This window comes from Tamandua tetradactyla, chromosome 18, assembly GCF_023851605.1.
Source record: "Tamandua tetradactyla isolate mTamTet1 chromosome 18, mTamTet1.pri, whole genome shotgun sequence".
NCBI classification, from domain to species: Eukaryota; Metazoa; Chordata; class Mammalia; order Pilosa; family Myrmecophagidae; genus Tamandua; species Tamandua tetradactyla.
The window spans coordinates 14,151,691-14,169,401 of NC_135344.1; the positions used below are offsets into that span (position 1 = coordinate 14,151,691).

A 17,711-nucleotide genomic window follows, 5' to 3' on the forward strand; every position below is an offset into this window, starting at 1 on the left:
TGTAAAAAGTGAAAAAGGGCATAGTTTAGGTGGCAGGGAAAATTAACTTTTATTCATAGTGAGTAAATGTGGTGATATCTCTGCCACAAATACTAAAGCATTTCTTGCCTTTGCTGATCTGTATGTTGTTTTCTTTTTCCTGGAGATTCTTGTTTATTTTTGTAAATTCATCATGAATAAAACCAAGCACTCAGCTAATAAACTGTATAGTTTTACAAACATATTGATAAATGTATTTCTTGAAATTTTCAATAAATTGCAATATAATTAAGAGAATATGTAAAGAAAGAATGATTGAAGAAGAAAGAATAGAAAAGTGCTTGCCTTGTAAAAAATAAGCTAAAAAATTCTACATCTTATACCACATTGACATAACATAAAGACTGTAGAAGTAGGCCAGATTTTTCCATTCCTAGCAATAGTTTAATCCAAATGTTTGCCAGATTTCACTATTACACATAAATCCCTGGTTCACACTTTTTCAAACTTTACCCAACTACCAAAGCAATAGAGCCAATTTGTTTATGGGTATAGTAATAGCGGACAGTTTGTTTATGGGTATAGTAATATGTGACATTAACTTTTTTAACCTAAAAATATAAATGCATCATATTAGATTCAATATGACATGTGAATGAACAGAGAATGAATTAATGGATAAATAAATGTTCAATTAAGTGTTTCCAAGTACAGAGATGATTACTTTGATGCACTATGTTTCATAGAGGGTTGTTTTATTCTCAAAAGTGATATTCTAATTTATATATATTTGGGGAAAATATTCACTGCATTTACCTTTACAAAAATGCATTTATCTAATGCATTTATATATATATATTTTGGAAAATTATTAATTTTCAACTACTGCACTTTATTTGATTATGCTCTCATTAGCTATCGTATTATCAGTGAAGATTTTTGTATCAATACCTGTACTAAAGCCATTTTCAGTAACTAATTTGTCCCTCATGCAAATAATCACTTTAGCTTGGAAAACTTTAATTATAGATATTTATCATAGTGATGGCAGCAATTTGGAGTAATAGCTATAATTTAAAAAGATAATACATCATACAATGGAGCTTGCCAATTTGCTCATTATTCATCTAAAAATAAACGAATTATCTTAAATTATAGTCAATCTACATCTGAAATATCTGGACCTGAATTAAGACCCCCCCAATTAATGAATAATGTAGAAAAATATACCAAATATTGAAGGGAAAAAAAAAGAGTCTATTTAAACCCAGAAGAAAATTTAATCTAACTGGCACAAACCTTTAGTAACAAAGCAGAAGATCATATCATTTATTGACATGTGCCATGCAGATAAAGAAATCTCTTATTTCTTACCAATATTGTACTATCTGAGGCAGAACAGTCTGACATTAATAAAAAGAAAGAAACAGAAAAAACCAAAGAGCTTCATCTGTGGAGACAAAACTAACCAGTGACATTTTCTCTTCAGTGTGAAAGTGGAAAATAAATGACATCAATTAACTGTGTAGGCAATTCAAATATACAAGTATATTATCTACATTCAATTGCCCATATTTAGGCAGACTCAGAGGTGAAGACCAAACATTGATATGATTAGCATATCATCAATAGATCTGGTTAAAAAAAAAGGAAGAATTTTAGGTGATATATCAAAAATGGGATCATTTAGGAAAAAAGTATTTGAAGTGGTTAAAGGTATGTCAGAAAAAACTACCTCCATATCTAAATGTGCTAATACAGCATGTGAAAAATGGGCATTATTTATGGCATTGGATTTTAAAAATGTAATATAGTAAATTTTAATAATTCACAGTCAGAAATGTGAATCTGCCTGTCTTCAAGAAATCCTAGCAAGACGACAGAAAAGGAATAAAATACTAACATGGGAACCTAGAGAATAAAAAATAAGAAATAAAAACAGGAAAGAAATATTGAGAGGTATCAACAAAACTTTGCAAATAAGAAGTAGATGTACATATAATAAATGACTTAGCAGAAGGAATAAAGATTAATATCTACGCCTATAGGGAAGATGAGGTAAGAAAAAAGTCACTTCCCACTTCAGATTCCTGAAGTATCTCAGGGATTTGGCACCAGGTTCCTCTGTTTTTAGAGTACAATAAGCTAAAATTAAAAAAGGAAGTTTTGAAAAATTATAACACAAAACTCAGATCTATATATCTTCAGCACTATTGCACAGCTGATAAAATATTCTTCCTATAGAGTTTTCTAATTGAAAATGTAGTTTTTCATATATTTGAATAAAAGCCCATTGCAGGGTCAACAAATATTTTCTGTAAAAGGCCAAATCATAAATATTTTAGGCTGTGTAGTCAATAGACAGGGAAGAAAAGGAAGAAAGAACAAATGTAATGAGCAGAAGACCTATGTTTGGGTCTTGTTTTCTATCCATTCTAACAAGCTCAGTCTTTCACTTGCTACATTTAGAAAAATAATATTTAAAGTGAGCATTGCTAAAATGGGATCAATAGCCACATATTTGTAACTTTTACATTCATTGCATTTGTTCTTTGTTTCTTTTATTCCCCCTGTTTTTTACCTACCTTCTCTGATTCTAACTGAGCATTTAAAGGGATTGCTTTCCTTTTTTTTCACATGGGCAGGCACTGGGAGTCGAACTTGGGTTTCCGACATGACAGGCAAGATTTATGTTGCTGAGCCACCATAGCACTGCCCTGAAGTGATTTCATTTTATCTCCTCTCTTAGCAAATAAAAAACACTTCCTTTTGCATTATTTTAATGCTCAGCATCGAGTTTAAAATATATCATTTTAATTAATTTAAATCCACCTTAATATACACCTTAATATAACTATTTTGCTTCACATGTAGTACAGATAAATTATAACAGATAAGTCCTAATTCCTTCTTTCTGTCCCTTGTGACAATGCTGACAATTCAGTTCACTCATCCATAGTCTGTAATCATAACTGCATTATTATTATCATTACTTTAGACAAACATTCATCTTTTAGATCAATTAAGAATAAGGAAAGTATATGATTTTATTTTAGTTTCATTTATACCTTTTCTGACACTCTTTCTTTCTTTACGTAGATACAAGTTTTTGATCTGTACCAATTTTCTTTTGCTGAAGAACTTTTTTTAACATTCCTGTAGGGCAGGTAAGCTGGTAATGTATTCCCTTTGTTTTTGTTTGAGAAAGACTATTTCCCCTTCTCCTTTGAAGAATAATTTTGCTGGACATAGATTTCTAAGTGGATGTTTTGTTTTGTTTCAACACTTTAAATGCTACATTCTCTTCTTGCTTTCCTCTTCCTGATGGGAAGTCTACAATAATTCCTATTATTTCACTATTAAGTGTCTTGGTTTGCTAAAACTACTGGAATGCAATTAGCCAGAAATGCATTGGCTTTTACATTTGGGATTTATTAGTTTACAAATGTATAGTTCTAAGGCCATGGAAATGTCCAGATTTTTCCTCTGTTCCATGGGAAGGCACATGATTGGCATTTACTGGTCCTTTGCTTCTGGGTTCCCCTGCTTTCAGCTTCTGATCCCAGTGGCTTTCTCTCTGAGCATCTGCGGGTCCTCTCTTGGCATGTCTGGGGTGTTTCTTTCTAAGAGCTCTTCAAATGTCTTTTCCTTTTAAATTCTCATAAAGGACTCCAGTAAAGGATTAAGACACACTTTAAACGGGCTGGGCCCCATCTCAATTGAAACAACCTAGTCAAAAGGTACCACAGGGATGGATGAAAAGGACATGACCTTTTCTGGGGTACATAACAGTTTCAAATTTTGAAAAAGTTAGGTGTTTTTTTCACCCTCTGCCTTCTTTCAAGATATTTTCTTTGTCTTTCATTTTCTGCAGTTCAATATGATGAATAATTTTGTTTTCTAGTAATCCTGCTTGTTCTTATTTGAGATTTCTGGATTTGTGGTTTGATGTCTGTCACTAATTTTTTAAAGTTATTGCCTATTATTACTTCAAATATGTCTTCTTCTGTTCTCTTTTTCTTCTACTTCTGGTATTCCCAATATGCGATTGTCCCACCTTTCAATGCTGTACCAGAGTTCTTGGATGTTCTATTCCGCTTGCTTGCTTGTTTTCCTTTTCTTTTTGCATTTTCAATTGCCGAGTCTTTATTCAACCATCTTCAGGCTCACTGATTCTTTACTCAGTTGAGTCCAATCTCCCAATAAGCCCATCAAAGGCATCTTCATTTCTGATACAGTGGTCTTGATTTCTATCCTTTCCTTTTATTTTTCTTGGAATTTTCATCTCTGTGCTTACATTATCTGTCTGCTTTTGCATATTGTCTACTTTTTATGGGATCTTAATTTACTAATCATAATTATTTTAAATTCCTTACCTGATAATTCCAACACCTATGTCATATCTGAGTCTGATTTTGATGATCACTTTGTCTCTTCAGACTGTATTTTTATTTTGTTTTGTTTTTTGCCTTTTGACATAGCTTATAATTTTTCATTGACATCCCAGCATGTTGAGATGGATAACAGCAATTAATATAAATAGTACTTTAATATAATAATTTATGTTAATAGAGTAGACGTGTTGGGCTGTTTTTCATATTTGTTGGAGGTAGAGGAACCAGATTTCTACAGTGTCCTTATTTCTGTTTCACATGCTTCATTTTAGTCTTTCCTAACTGATCCCTCTCACAGAAAGTCTGTCTTGCAGCTCTTTCAACTATAATCCAGTTACTTAACTGGAACGCTGTTGGTGTTGTGGTATGAGGTAGATTCTGATTCTGCCAGCTTCTGATTAAATTTCAATGTTTTAGTAGGCTCTCTCTCAGGGATGTGACCCACACAAGGGTTTCTCCAGTGGTATACTGCATCCCCACTGTTCCCTCCCTACCTTCCTGGTTGCAGCATTCCCCATTTATTTCCTTGAAGCCCTGAGATCTACTATGTTTTTTTTACCCCTCACCTTCCTCTTAGTGAGACAAGAAGGCAGCAGAATTTCCCTTTCCCATCTGGGATAAAGCTCTGCAAAGTAATTTTATCTGGGGAATAGGCCTTTCTCATGGGAAAGGTTTTGGGCAATACTTACTCTTCCCCTCTCCCTGGCAGAGCCAGGATGGACTCTTTTTTACACTTTCATTGTGTGAACCTGTTGAAGTTACCAGAGTTTGGGATTTCTCCAAAGATCACAGCTCCTTGGAGTTTCTCACTCTCACACTCTTCCAGACTCACCCACCAGAATCAACAAAATCACCATTTAAGTGGCTCTAAAAGTTTAGGACTCCAGTGGCTTTTGTTCCACACAAGCAGATTTGGGCTGTGATTTTCTAGATTTCTGGTTGTCATTTTGCCCTATGGCCTCAGTTCTCTGCTGGATACGAGAAAAACTATTGATTTTCCACTTTTCCAGCTTTTTTCTTGTTGTAATGATAGAAGTGACATCTTTCAGTCTCTTTATATCTGAGAGCTGACACCTGCAGTCTTATTATTTTTTCCTTAATTTTGTCCTCAAATTGTGGCATGTAAATGCTTTTTTAAAGATCAAATATATTGAAATACAATTACATACAGTAATAATCACCCTTTACAATGTACAGTTCAATGAATGGCATATGTTTAACTTTATAAGAAATTGACAAAAAGCTTTTCAAAGTGGCTGTATCATTTTGGGTTTCAGCCTTCAAAACATGAGAGTTCTAGTAATTCTGCCTCCTAGAGAGTAGTCAATATTGTCTGATATAAATATATGTATGTAAATATATATATAAATATACATATAACATATATATTTTAGCCATTCTATTAGTGAATAATGATATCTCATTGTGGTTTCCATTTCCATTTCCACAGTGACAAATGGTTTCAAGCACCTTTTCATATATTTTTTTGCTATTTATGTCTCATCCTTGGTGAAGTGGTTTTGTATAAATTCCTAGTGTTTCTTTTGTGGATATTTTTTCCTTTTGTTTCTTTCTACATCATGAGTTTTTAGTATATTTTAGACACCAGTATTTAAAGAGATATGATTTGAAAATATATTTCTTACAATCTCTAGCTTGCCTTTTCACTTTTTTTAATTCCAACAAATTTTATAATGATCTGTGCTTTCTAATGTTTTGCTTTATTAACTTTCTATATTAATTTAATACTGTATTACATACTGGGTATATATTTTTTTCCAGGGAATAATAATTGAAAGGCCTGACCATCAACCATTTGATACTGAACATTTTCAAAAATCTTAGAGCATGGATCTGAAGATGTTTTAGTTTATAAGCTGCCAGAATATAATATACCAGAAATGGAATAGCTTTTAAAAGGGGAATTTAAATAAGTTGCAAGTTTGCAATTCTAAAACTGTGAAAATGTCCAAATTAAAGCACCAACAAGAGGTTACATTCACTCAAGAAAGGCTGACGCCATCCAGAACACCTCTGCTGGCTGGGAAGTCACGTGACAGGCAATTTCAAGGGTCTTTGGATTCTAAACACCTCTCAGCTGGGAAGGCACTTGACAATGTCTGCTAGCTTTCTCTCCTCATTTCATAAGGCTGCCCCAGGGGTGCCTTCCTTCCACCTCTCCAAAGTCTTTGGCTGGGTGCGGTCTGCTGGTTCTGAAGCTTTTTCCAAAATGTGACGGTCTCTCTTAAAGGGCTCCCATAAGGAACCCGATCTTGAATGGATGGAGACACACCTTCATGGAAACTATCTCATCAAAAGTTACTACCCACAACTGGGTGGGCCGCATCTCCATGGAAACAATAAAAAGACCCCACCCAGCAATACTGAATGAGGATTAAAGAACTTGTCTTTTCTGAGATATACAGATTCAAACTGGCACAGAAGAGTTAGCACATGTGATTTAATAGGAGAGAGATTCATCTTAATAGTTAATTATACAAATTTGACAGCTCATGTGAGTAAAATTTTCTAAGAACTAATCTATGGAATCTAATTGATGCTATATATTTGTGTTCTTTGTGATCTTCAGGGCCTGTATTAAATATTCTCTCTCATTATGTCATCCAATAAAGTTTTAATTATAATTGGATCTGGTTAGAATTGGAATTTCATATGCTTAGTCCTAGTAGAAGCACACTGAGCTATACTGTCTTTCTAGATTTCATTATCCATGACACAGAAACCTCTATCTCATAGTGTGGACTTTGTTTATTCTCTGACATAGGTCTGATTTCATTATTTGACAACAATTTAAAAAATCTTGACTTTAAACTATGCGGGTATGAATAAATCATTACTTGCAAATATATACCCATTTTCTATTTCCTTTGATTTGGTCCTTTGGCAGGAACTAACTATGTTAGTTTAGCATAGGTGACAGACTGTGGGGACTCTAACGAGTTTTCTTTTTTAGATATTAGTCTCCTGATGAATGTCCACAAATGTATACTTTTCTTTCTTATTAAAGAATATTATTTCATAGGGACAGGCAAAGCTGCCATAAGTGCTTGTTCGTATTTGGGTTAATAGTGTTCATTTTCAACGCCAACAATAGATTGAACTCTCAAAGGTGGCACTGACATCTCCAGAAACCATATAATGCTTTACCTACTGTGTAAACTAAATAAAATCTAATGGATATTTCAAAATATATCTTATAGTTGGTATTATGCCATATTTTTATGTGTCTGAACGGCCAAAATTTGATTGTGAGAAACCCAGACTGTATGTCCAGCAACACCAATAGTTATACAAGCTGCCAGAATTTACATATTCTATGTCTGAACATCTCTTATCCTAAAATGTTCCTTCCAGTTTTAATGAAAACTGATATTCACATTCAGTCTTGAACTCAGATGCCTTATGTTTTTTCAAAGTCTCATAAACCCTTTTATTGTTTCCTTGCAAGCATTGTTTTTAATTTAAATGCTTACTTTTCTTGAATGAACTGGCAAAGAGCTTTCGTAGTAACTAATATTTTATCTATTTCTAATTCTGATTGTAATTAGACTCATATTTTCATATCTTATAAAATACTTAGAGTTACTCTGGATGTAAGCTGAAAAAATACTAATGTTCCCACAAATATCTAAGAACTTGTCATTTTTAATGATTCCTATGAATGTATCTAAATAAAATGTTCATCTATTAAGTCCTGGATATAGCCTGTAGTTATTTCTTCTTACATAGAAACAAGGGTATGTATTTCACTAGCTAGACATAGCATACGGTCCTGCAATTTCTGCAAGGAAAGATGAAAATGTAGCCATTGCATGTGTCTAGGAAGAGGAAATGAGATTTGTATGAATTTTTCCTACCTCTGTATCACTTATAAAGAGGAAAAATGAACACCAGAACCTTCAGTCGACTGTTTTTGATATTCAAAAACCTGGATAACAGACATTTTAATGCTGCTTCAGTAAGTCTCAAATTTTAATTACTTTGATATTTAAGAAAAAGAGCAAATGTCACTTCTTCCTTCACAAATCTCACGAGTATCTTTAATTGGCGAAAGTGAATTAGCAATCAGATTACCATTTAGAGTAGCAAACTAGAGAAAAGTGGAGTGTGAATGAACAAATTTATAGTAACTGGCACAGTGAATAATAATATAGATACCCCACAAAATCCTGGTTTAATGACAGAAAAAAGGATCACAAATAGAGAAACAGGAATTAGAATGATAAATGTACATCAAGAGCAATATTGTATCCTAAAAGACAGTGAAAAAATGTTTTCAAAATTCTTAGGAAAAATTAGTGCCAATCTGTACCCAGAGAAATGTCAAATAGGAGGTTAGAATAAAGATAATTACAAACTTTTGTGTCTAAATATTCGCCAAACTTGCACCATTTCTAGAAGCCACCAAAGAATATTCTCTTACAAAATGAGAGGACAAACTAGAAAAGATGAAGACAGAGAGTAAAGGAGCACAACATCCAACACAGGAGAAATAGAAAGGAATTCTTCAGGATGATGCTGAAAGAAAGTCCCATCAAATGTACACCAGTTCTAGAGAATCAATAACCAAGAAAATAAAAATGGAAGCATGATTCCTTGAAGAGTATGATCCATGGAGAAGGTTTTATAGCTTTACCTGGGAGCCTAGCAGTGAAATATTAAAAATTATATGGAGAATTAAGTAAATGAAAAATCAACTAAGTTGGAAACAAAGATCAACAAAGATGGAAAACTTGAAAAAAATTGAACTAATAAGAGTAGGAGAACCAGTTTTACATAAATGCAAAGGTAATCAAAGTATACTCTGTGGCTGTATTGTGAAAAAGACGTATAGGGTCAAAGTAAATGCAAATACAGATTATTGTTTTCAGTTTTTGATACAAATATATTAAGATAAAGTAGTAGGGTATAAAAAGAGCTGAATCTTCATATTTTAGAGTAGAAAAAAACAATTTCAAATTTGAAAAATCAAGGCACAACAGTTTGCAATTGTAATTTAGAGATATTAACATAAATAGCAGAAGAAATATAAAATAGTCAAAAGTGATTGAATTGGAGAATGAACATTTGGGGTCGTGGAGACCTGGTCTGGGTCTGGGCCCCCCACCCACGATGTTGAGAATAAGTCACTGCACGTAGCTGCCTCCAATGACCGGGACAGAAGTTAAAAGTCTTCAGACCTCCTCAGGGAGGAGACAGAAGAATGTACAGATGGTATCGCAAACAAGCATTAAAACTCTCCTTTCCTGATCACTTCCGATAACAAATGTCCAGACCCCTGTGTCACGAGACCCTGTTGAAACTGTGTCCTCACACTCTTGTCCTAGCCCCTTATATTTTCCACCCCTCTGAGGAGCAATAACTTTTATTTCCCAACTGGCTGCCATTGGGAGGAATCCTCTGCTGCTGGTAAGTCTAATCAAATTTAGTCTAGCTACGGGACTGAGGTGTGCTTTGTCTTAGGGTTGCCCTGACCCAAGCCCTCCAAAAGCAGGGTTGGAAAGGGGTGGAGAGAAATTGTAGGATGAGATTCTTTCACAGTTGTAAGCTTTGTAGTTAGATATTATTAAATAAATATAAAAGGACCTCATACAGTATATTAAATCTCACAAATTTAACACTCAACTATTCATTTAACCTCCTTGAGTACTCTTTTATAGATAGTAAATCAAAAACGCACCCTAACTAGAATTCCAATAGAAATGAGAAATGTTAATGATAATAACATTAATACTGATATAATAATAAAAGCCATATTATTAACAGAATAAAAGCATGGGAAGGGTGGGCAATGGCGGCTCAGTGGCAGAATTCTCGCCTGCTATGCTGGAGACCCGGGTTCAATTCCCAAAGCCTGCCCATGCAAAAACAAACAAACAAACACACAGAAAAGCATGGGAAATATGCAACTATAAATGTAATTAGGACAAAATGAGATTAGGTTTGAGAATATTAAGAAAAATTAAACACAAATGAACAAAGAATCAAATATGCTATTAGGAGTGTAGCATGACCATCCATTTTGGAAATAAATTAGCAATATATATCAGATACATACCTATTTGTGATGTGAACAAATAATTCCCTCATCAGAATTCATTCTGGGAAGATAAATCAGTCATGTGAACAGAGGAACGCATAGAGAAGTGCACTGTGGTGTTATACTAGTGGAGAGGTGAGTAAAATATATGATGTAAATTAAATGGCATGTGATTTGCAAACAAAAAAACACTTGAATGCATGGTGTAGAATGGCATCTACAGCATCTCGTTACATAATAAAGTTCCATGTGAATAATTATATTTTCATCTATATGTGTGTCAATATAAAAATGAGTAGAAATAAAAAATGAATAGAAGTATGTCACTATTTCTTCTTTGTGCAACTTCAGATCTTACATTCTTCATTATGTTTTTCTAATGTGCTTGAATTTTTTTAGTAAGAGGAAGTTATTTTACCAAAAATAGTAGAGGCTTTTTAAAACCATGCATCTATGAAAAAAGGAAAATATTTATGTCAAAGTTTGAATATGAGGATACTGCATGCTATAAAAAGTATCTTTAACATAATTTTCTAAAAATGAGTGATACATATGGCAACGTTTTGCAGTTTGAAAGTGGATGTACCATATGGTCATCCCCAATAGTGAAATCTGTATTCCACTGAATATTTTCTCTCTCAATATATGGCACTTTCATTCTCCAATTTATCCATTAGAAACTTGGCAGTCAACACTTAAACCTGCCTGCCACCCAGCTCCCTCATCCAATCAATCAACAAGTCCTGCAAACTGTTTTCCTAATTATTTCTGGAAAAAGTCCTTTCTTTTGCATCCTTACCCTCATTTGCCATCAGGATCATTTATCTAATACTAAAGTCTGACTTAGCTGGTGTCTCAGCATCTCATCTTCTACACAATGTGCAAGATAAGTACACTGAATAAGTTATAAATTTGTTCATCTTTTGCCCTTGCTTACATATGTGTATGTAAGTATCATAAATATGTTTGTGTGTATATGTGTGTGTGTGTATGACAAAGTTCATAGGCCATGGAAGAACATGTAGAATCTTACATGATCTGTTCCCTGTGTATTTCTCAAAACACATCTCCGTCACTTGTGTGCTTAAGTACTGCCAAATCCTTGGGTACAACCTAGAACCCTTTCTCAGTTCCATAGCTTTGCTCAGCTACCTTTGAGGCCTCGAATGCCCACCACCTATACCTTCTCCTGTGATTTTCCTATCTTCCACTTGTTCTTTAAGGTTCAGATCACATAGTTTCAGGAAACTTTCCAGGACTCCTTTTTGCTTGGCTAATTGCCCCATCCATGTATTACCAATCTGTGCATACTGTTGCACTATCTGTCTCCCACATACACTGTGAGAGCTATTTGACCAGGGAGATCTAATACATAGCTGCTATATATATACAGGTTCTATCATGATATCTTAGAAATAGTGAACAAATAATTACTGAACTAAAATTCACTGGGTTGAGCCTCAGATTAGATATTTGTTAAATGTTCCACATGTTCAATCTGAACACTGTAAAACAGACCTAAGCTTTTTTTTTCTCTTTCATTATAAAACAAATTGCAGCTATGACTCACATTATATAAGGCTTGTTTGTTCTCCAGGGACTTTTCCAGTTCTCCAGATCTCCTGTTGCATTGTTTCTGTATTAAACAGAAGAAAATGAATTCCTCTCTTAAGGTCAGGTAGCCTAAAGGACTGGAGACCTCAATTCAATAACTATATAGCTTTTTTCTAAGGAAAATTAGCTTTTTTTCTAATGCATCAACACTTCCCCTTTCCTCTCAAAATGTTCCTGGACACTATGAAAAATTTTCCTCGACTTTTTAAGCAACAAATTTGCTTACAAAGGAGGAGTGAAGGAAGAAGACTTTCAAGTCACAAAGGTTCCCATTTAAAAGGCTATTTGGTCACTACTTAACATGTTTTCAGAAGAAGGGCCAGACAACGTGACAAATATAGTTGTATAAAGTTTATTTATGTCCATAAAGGCAACAGGGAGACCTGTAGCTAAAAGCTTTAAGTTGGAAACTCCCTTATAAATGTCTTAGTATAAAATTTCCAAATAAAATTATTCTCAACTTTATTATTATATAAGTAAATTTTGTCTTCCTTTTAATAATTTCCTAATTATTATCACCAACTTCAATATTATAGAATAATACTAATGATATACGAACCCATGTTAATCTATTTACTCATCACTGAATCCAAAGAAAATAAGTGCTATTATTAACTTCATTTTAAAAAAGAAGAAACAAAAATATTAGGCTAATGCAAGTAAATTTCCCAAGATTTCACAGCTAGTAAAAAATCTTAAATTTTTCTTTTGCATATCAAGGTGTTGTTTTCTGTAAAACCTGGGGAAAATACAGGTGCATGAACCCTCTCTAATCTGTTTATTATTTTATTTTTAAGGCCTAGTAGAATACAGAGTATATGGTCATCACTAAATAAGTATTTGCTAACATTTGAAACTTTTAGAATGGGACTTTGACTTTGGGGACTAGTTTATCACCACATGTGATAAATGTGGTGGGAGTTAGGGCCAGGATAAAAAATAAATGTACATTCAAAATAGTTCAGCAGGAATCTGAAAAACACAGTAAATACACCAAGTATTTTAGCAGTATAAGATACATGATCAAAATTCTATTCAATTCAACAAACATTTAATGAAGGGTTGTTATGTGTTTGGCACTGTGCTCGATGCTTTACAGAAGGAAGACTCCAGAAAGGCTTAATACTTTCCGCTAGGGATGGCAAACAGGCAAATGCACAAGTATAGTACAAGGTGATAACTCCTTAAATGGTGATTAAAACGATGCAGGAGTACAGACAAGGGACGAATTCATGTGGTCAGGAGAATAGGTACAATGTTGTGCAAACCTAGAGAATAGAGTGACCATTGAGAATGGAAAGGTCATCAAATAATCAAGGGGATTCGAAATAGTATTCCTCTTAAATGGAATAGGAAGAGCTAATTTTCAAAAAGTTTAACAGTGCACGAATTGGCTAGGAAATAGAGAATAGTGTGACAAGAGCAGAGAATGGATAAAGTAGTCTGTGTTTGCACTGTTAAAAGCATGCTGTGAGCATACTGAAGGTGGTTAAAGATTTAAACACTGATTTGTGATTAAAAAGTCAACAGAGGCAATGGTGTAAATTTTAATAGGAAAGTGAGATTAGAGACAGGAAGTCTACTTTCAATCAGTATCAATAGTCTAGTTTAAGACCAGAGGGGCTTGAATTTGGGGAGTGATACTGGAGAAGGAAATGAGGATTTATTAAATGATTTGATGTATTAGTCTGTAAACATAAAAATTATGTTACATTCATGTCTATATGCCACCTTCAACAGCTAGCAAAACTGATTGATCTACAATAGGTACTCAATTAATGTTTGCTGAACATATAAATTAGTTAAATGAGAAGAAAAAGGGAAAAAAGCAGGTTTCTAAAATTCTTTGATTGGGCAATTAAGAAATTCATATTGCCTTAATTTTAAGAGCCAACAGGATCAGAAGGATAGCAGAGGTAAAGAAACTATGTGTTCCATTAGGGACTTGTTAAATTTGAGGTGCTTCTAAAGTACTCAGGAGTATCCTCCAATTGTCTGTTTTATCCATCTGGAGCCGAGGAAGAGAATCTAAGACATGAGATGTAAAACATTGTAAAGAGGAGCACAGTGCTGTAATTCATGAAGGCTTACGTAAGCTTTTATGTATTTTGAGTAGATGTTTTCCTGGACCTTCTAAATTGCTTCCTGATGTACGTGAGAATTATTGCTCCAAATCCTAAAATGTCCACTATCAAGAACTCTAAGGGTTCTGAGATTTTACCCTATGTGTAAGCTAACAAGTTAGCTGGTCACCATTTCATGGAGGCTGGCTGAGGACTTGAGAGTCCTGGGTCAGAGTCAAAAGACTTTGTGACTCACGACACACCAGGCAGTATGAGTTTCATGTTTGTCCTGGTTTCTCTTGCTTCTCACATTCCAAGGGGACAACACAGGGGTTCCCCAGGAGCAAACAACATACAAACTATGTATGCCTTACAGTTGAGGAGCCTCAAGTTTAGGGAATCCCAATCATTTATAAAGGCTGCAAGAAAACTTAACCCTGACCTTTGCTAAGGTGGGAGATATTATCTACATAATTCTGGACAATAAAATAACCTGCCCTCTGCTCTGGAGGGAGACATTATTTTTATCCTTGAAGGCTATTCACTGTCCAAATATACGTGATAAAATAATCCATCACACTGCTTGTACCTCTGCTTGCAAGACATGCAGAAACATAAAAAACTCAGTAGAGAACTGTCTCCCAACAGTAATCAGATAAAAAATATTGTTGATCACACTTCTAAACAAACTGCTTTTAGTATGCAAATAATTAAATTTTATATTTTCTTTCAAAGTTTTTATAATTTGCTTTGAGCTGACGAGTGATTATGTAGTACTCATACAGGCACCAAAATATTTCACTGAGGTGTTTCCTTTGGTAGTTCTTTGTGGATAGAACTTTTTCTGGGAGATTATAACATGCCAAAATAGATAAAGAACATATCACAAAAGAAAAGCCAACTAAAGAATAGGCATTCTTATTTTTTAAAAATAATTTGAAAACTGTTCTGCAATGAAGTTGCTGCTCTATATACTCAAAGATATATAGGAGACATCACTAGACAGGCAAGATGGAGACATCTAGCAATATCTGTGATTTTAGTGTTGACCTCGAGTATTTAGCTAACATCCAGAATAAGTTATGAAATTACTTTCCGAACACATTTATAGTGTGTTGCATAGGATATTTAGTAAAACTGGGTTCTTGATTAATTTATGGAGATGTGCGCCTTGCTCTTCCAAACATTGGAGAAGATTGTACATCATAATTTTTATATCAAACTAAATAATTTATTTAAACAATTCAGAAATAAGTGTTTTTCTTACCATTTTTATGACTTCCTATTACACCTGTATCTATTGCTCTTTTTAGAAGTCTTTACTTATTTCTCTTCATCTCCACAAATGCAAAAATATGTAGTATTCCAGGAATCAGGGTTTCTCTTTTTCTGTTTTCTCTTTTTCTACTCCCAGACTTAATTATTTCATCCAGCCCCAGACTTTAAATAACATAGGTCTGTTGATGGCCTTGAAATACATACCTCCAGTCTAGACCTCTGTCCTAAGCTCCAGGAGATATATTGTTCAGTAGATTTTAAGTTAAACGATTGTTTGGTGAAATCTAGTAAATGGATATTCCTTCATACACTGGACACATTCAGAAGAATTAGTGTCTGCCACTAGCACACAGGTTAAAGTTGAGTCCATGCATTAGATCAGGAGTGAGTGGAACATGGAGCACTTTCAGTGGAAGTGAAAATACACCAGTAATGTGGACCTTAAGGGGTAGTTTATGGGACACTACTAAATTCAAATCCTGGTGCCCCACTAATTATGAGAACTTGGGAATATTATTTGATGTTTCTTGGTCGCAGGTTACATTTTTTGAAGGAACTGGAAATCAAGGTCCTTTCTTATATAGCATTATTGATAACCAGCCGAGGACACATACTTAGGGTTGGGTCAATTAGTTAGACATGGCTTATGATGCTGTAAGTTTCCTCTTCAGATACATTTTCTGCCTTAGTAGACAGGTGATCATTTTTATATTTTCTTGACCTCTCACATTTCTTTCCATTCAAATGCATGCAAGTGTTGTACATATGAAGGTTTAATAAGTATCAGAAAGGAAAAACACAGGAAAAAATGTAAGTGCTTCATTGGTAAGATGTTGCCATCAATTGACTGCCATGTTGTTATTCCAGACCAAGCCACCCATCTTGGCATCATAGCCCTCCTCCTCAAAGCACCTTGGCTATTCCCCAAATCAACCTGCTCATTACTGCAGGTCTGGGCATTGACGTGTGCTTTTCTCAGCTGCAGATGCTGCAGAGAATACAAGCTGTGACATCACGCCATTTTTCCTGATAGAATCATTACTTTGAAACACAGATTTTGACATCTCTAATGATCTTTTCTGTTTCTTACCAGGTCTTAATAACAAGTTACTACATCTAAAGCCCATTCAGGAGAGATTTCCACTTTAGTTGCCACAGCAAATAGAGGCTTCGATATTCATGGTTGTGTCGTGAAATCTGCCATGATTTGATTCTTTTTTATTTTAGGCAATGTTTGTTATGTTTCAAACACTCTACAGATGATGCACAATTGTCTTTAATTCTGTGGAGGAGACAATAAAAAGGAAGCATAATTAAAATGTCAAATATATTCATCTGAATGTAATAATTAATTCGTGTTGTGCCTACATGAACAAAAAACAAAGTAAAATAAATGTTTAATTTCAGTTGGGGAGAAATAAATCAATTTATGTGAAAAGCTTATTTTGAGTTGTACCTGAGAGCAACAGAGGTGTGAAGATTCTTCTAAATGTGATTCATTTGCTGTATCCCAAGACTAGAAAATATCTGTTATTTAGTATACCAATCAATAAATCTCATGCAATTAATGACTAAAGGAAGGAATGCCATCTAAGGGAAACCAGACTATGAGGAAGAGGGTACTAAGCAAAGTATAGAGTTTTACATGAGAGGATTAGAGTCATTTCAACATACACTCAACTTTTTAAATAGCACAATTTTGTGATCTGAGGATTATTTGACTGTATTTTTTCTTTCTGAATGCTTTCCCAGTAATTAGATGCTTTATTAAAAGGGATGAAGAAAATCTGTATAGCCACATACACAATGGTAGATCTACAGCTTAAATGTTTTTAGGTTTTAATATATAATAAAATTAATTTGCATTAAACAGAGGATGAATATATGTAAATTCAAATTAAAAATCACCACGTGTACTCATAAATTTGCGCTGAGCTGTGCTTGGTCTGCTTGTCCTTATATTTATTTTGGTCTTTTACTAATCTTGATAAAATCTCATTCTCATTTATGCTTTGAAATCAGCTATTTAAAATAGCTCTCCAAATTAATTTTCAGTTAATATATATGCATTATTTCTCATTTTTCCCTTGGTAATTTTTACATTTTGCTTCTAAAAAGTAAATTATTGTAAATCATAGATTAATGTCTGCCAAAATATTTGCCCTGGAGCATTTCAGGTGACTGCTACAATAAATGTTCTTAAATATGAGTGTTAAAATATTCTTGCATCATGCAGAATGCACACTGGTCTGTTGCTCCTTACTATGCTGTGTCAACTGAAATACATTTATATATCAAAAGAAGCTGATTTTATGATCTCAA

At 34.0% G+C, this 17,711-nt stretch overlaps 1 long non-coding RNA gene across 7 annotated transcripts in view; it reads right to left on the minus strand.

Annotated features, from left to right (window-relative positions):
- LOC143661972 (uncharacterized) overlaps positions 1–17,711 on the minus strand; it is a 531,445-nt gene that overhangs the window by 238,379 nt on the left and 275,355 nt on the right. For 3 of the 7 annotated variants that reach the window (XR_013165056.1, XR_013165057.1, XR_013165053.1), the window contains exons 4-5: positions 16,480–16,671; positions 12,005–12,070 (exon numbers count right to left, since the gene is read on the minus strand). This is a non-coding gene — a long non-coding RNA (uncharacterized LOC143661972). Of the gene's footprint in view, positions 1–10,452; positions 10,559–12,004; positions 12,071–15,593; positions 16,672–17,711 lie in introns of all 7 variants that reach the window. The other 4 variants (XR_013165052.1, XR_013165051.1, XR_013165054.1 and 1 more) reach the window with 3 other exon arrangements.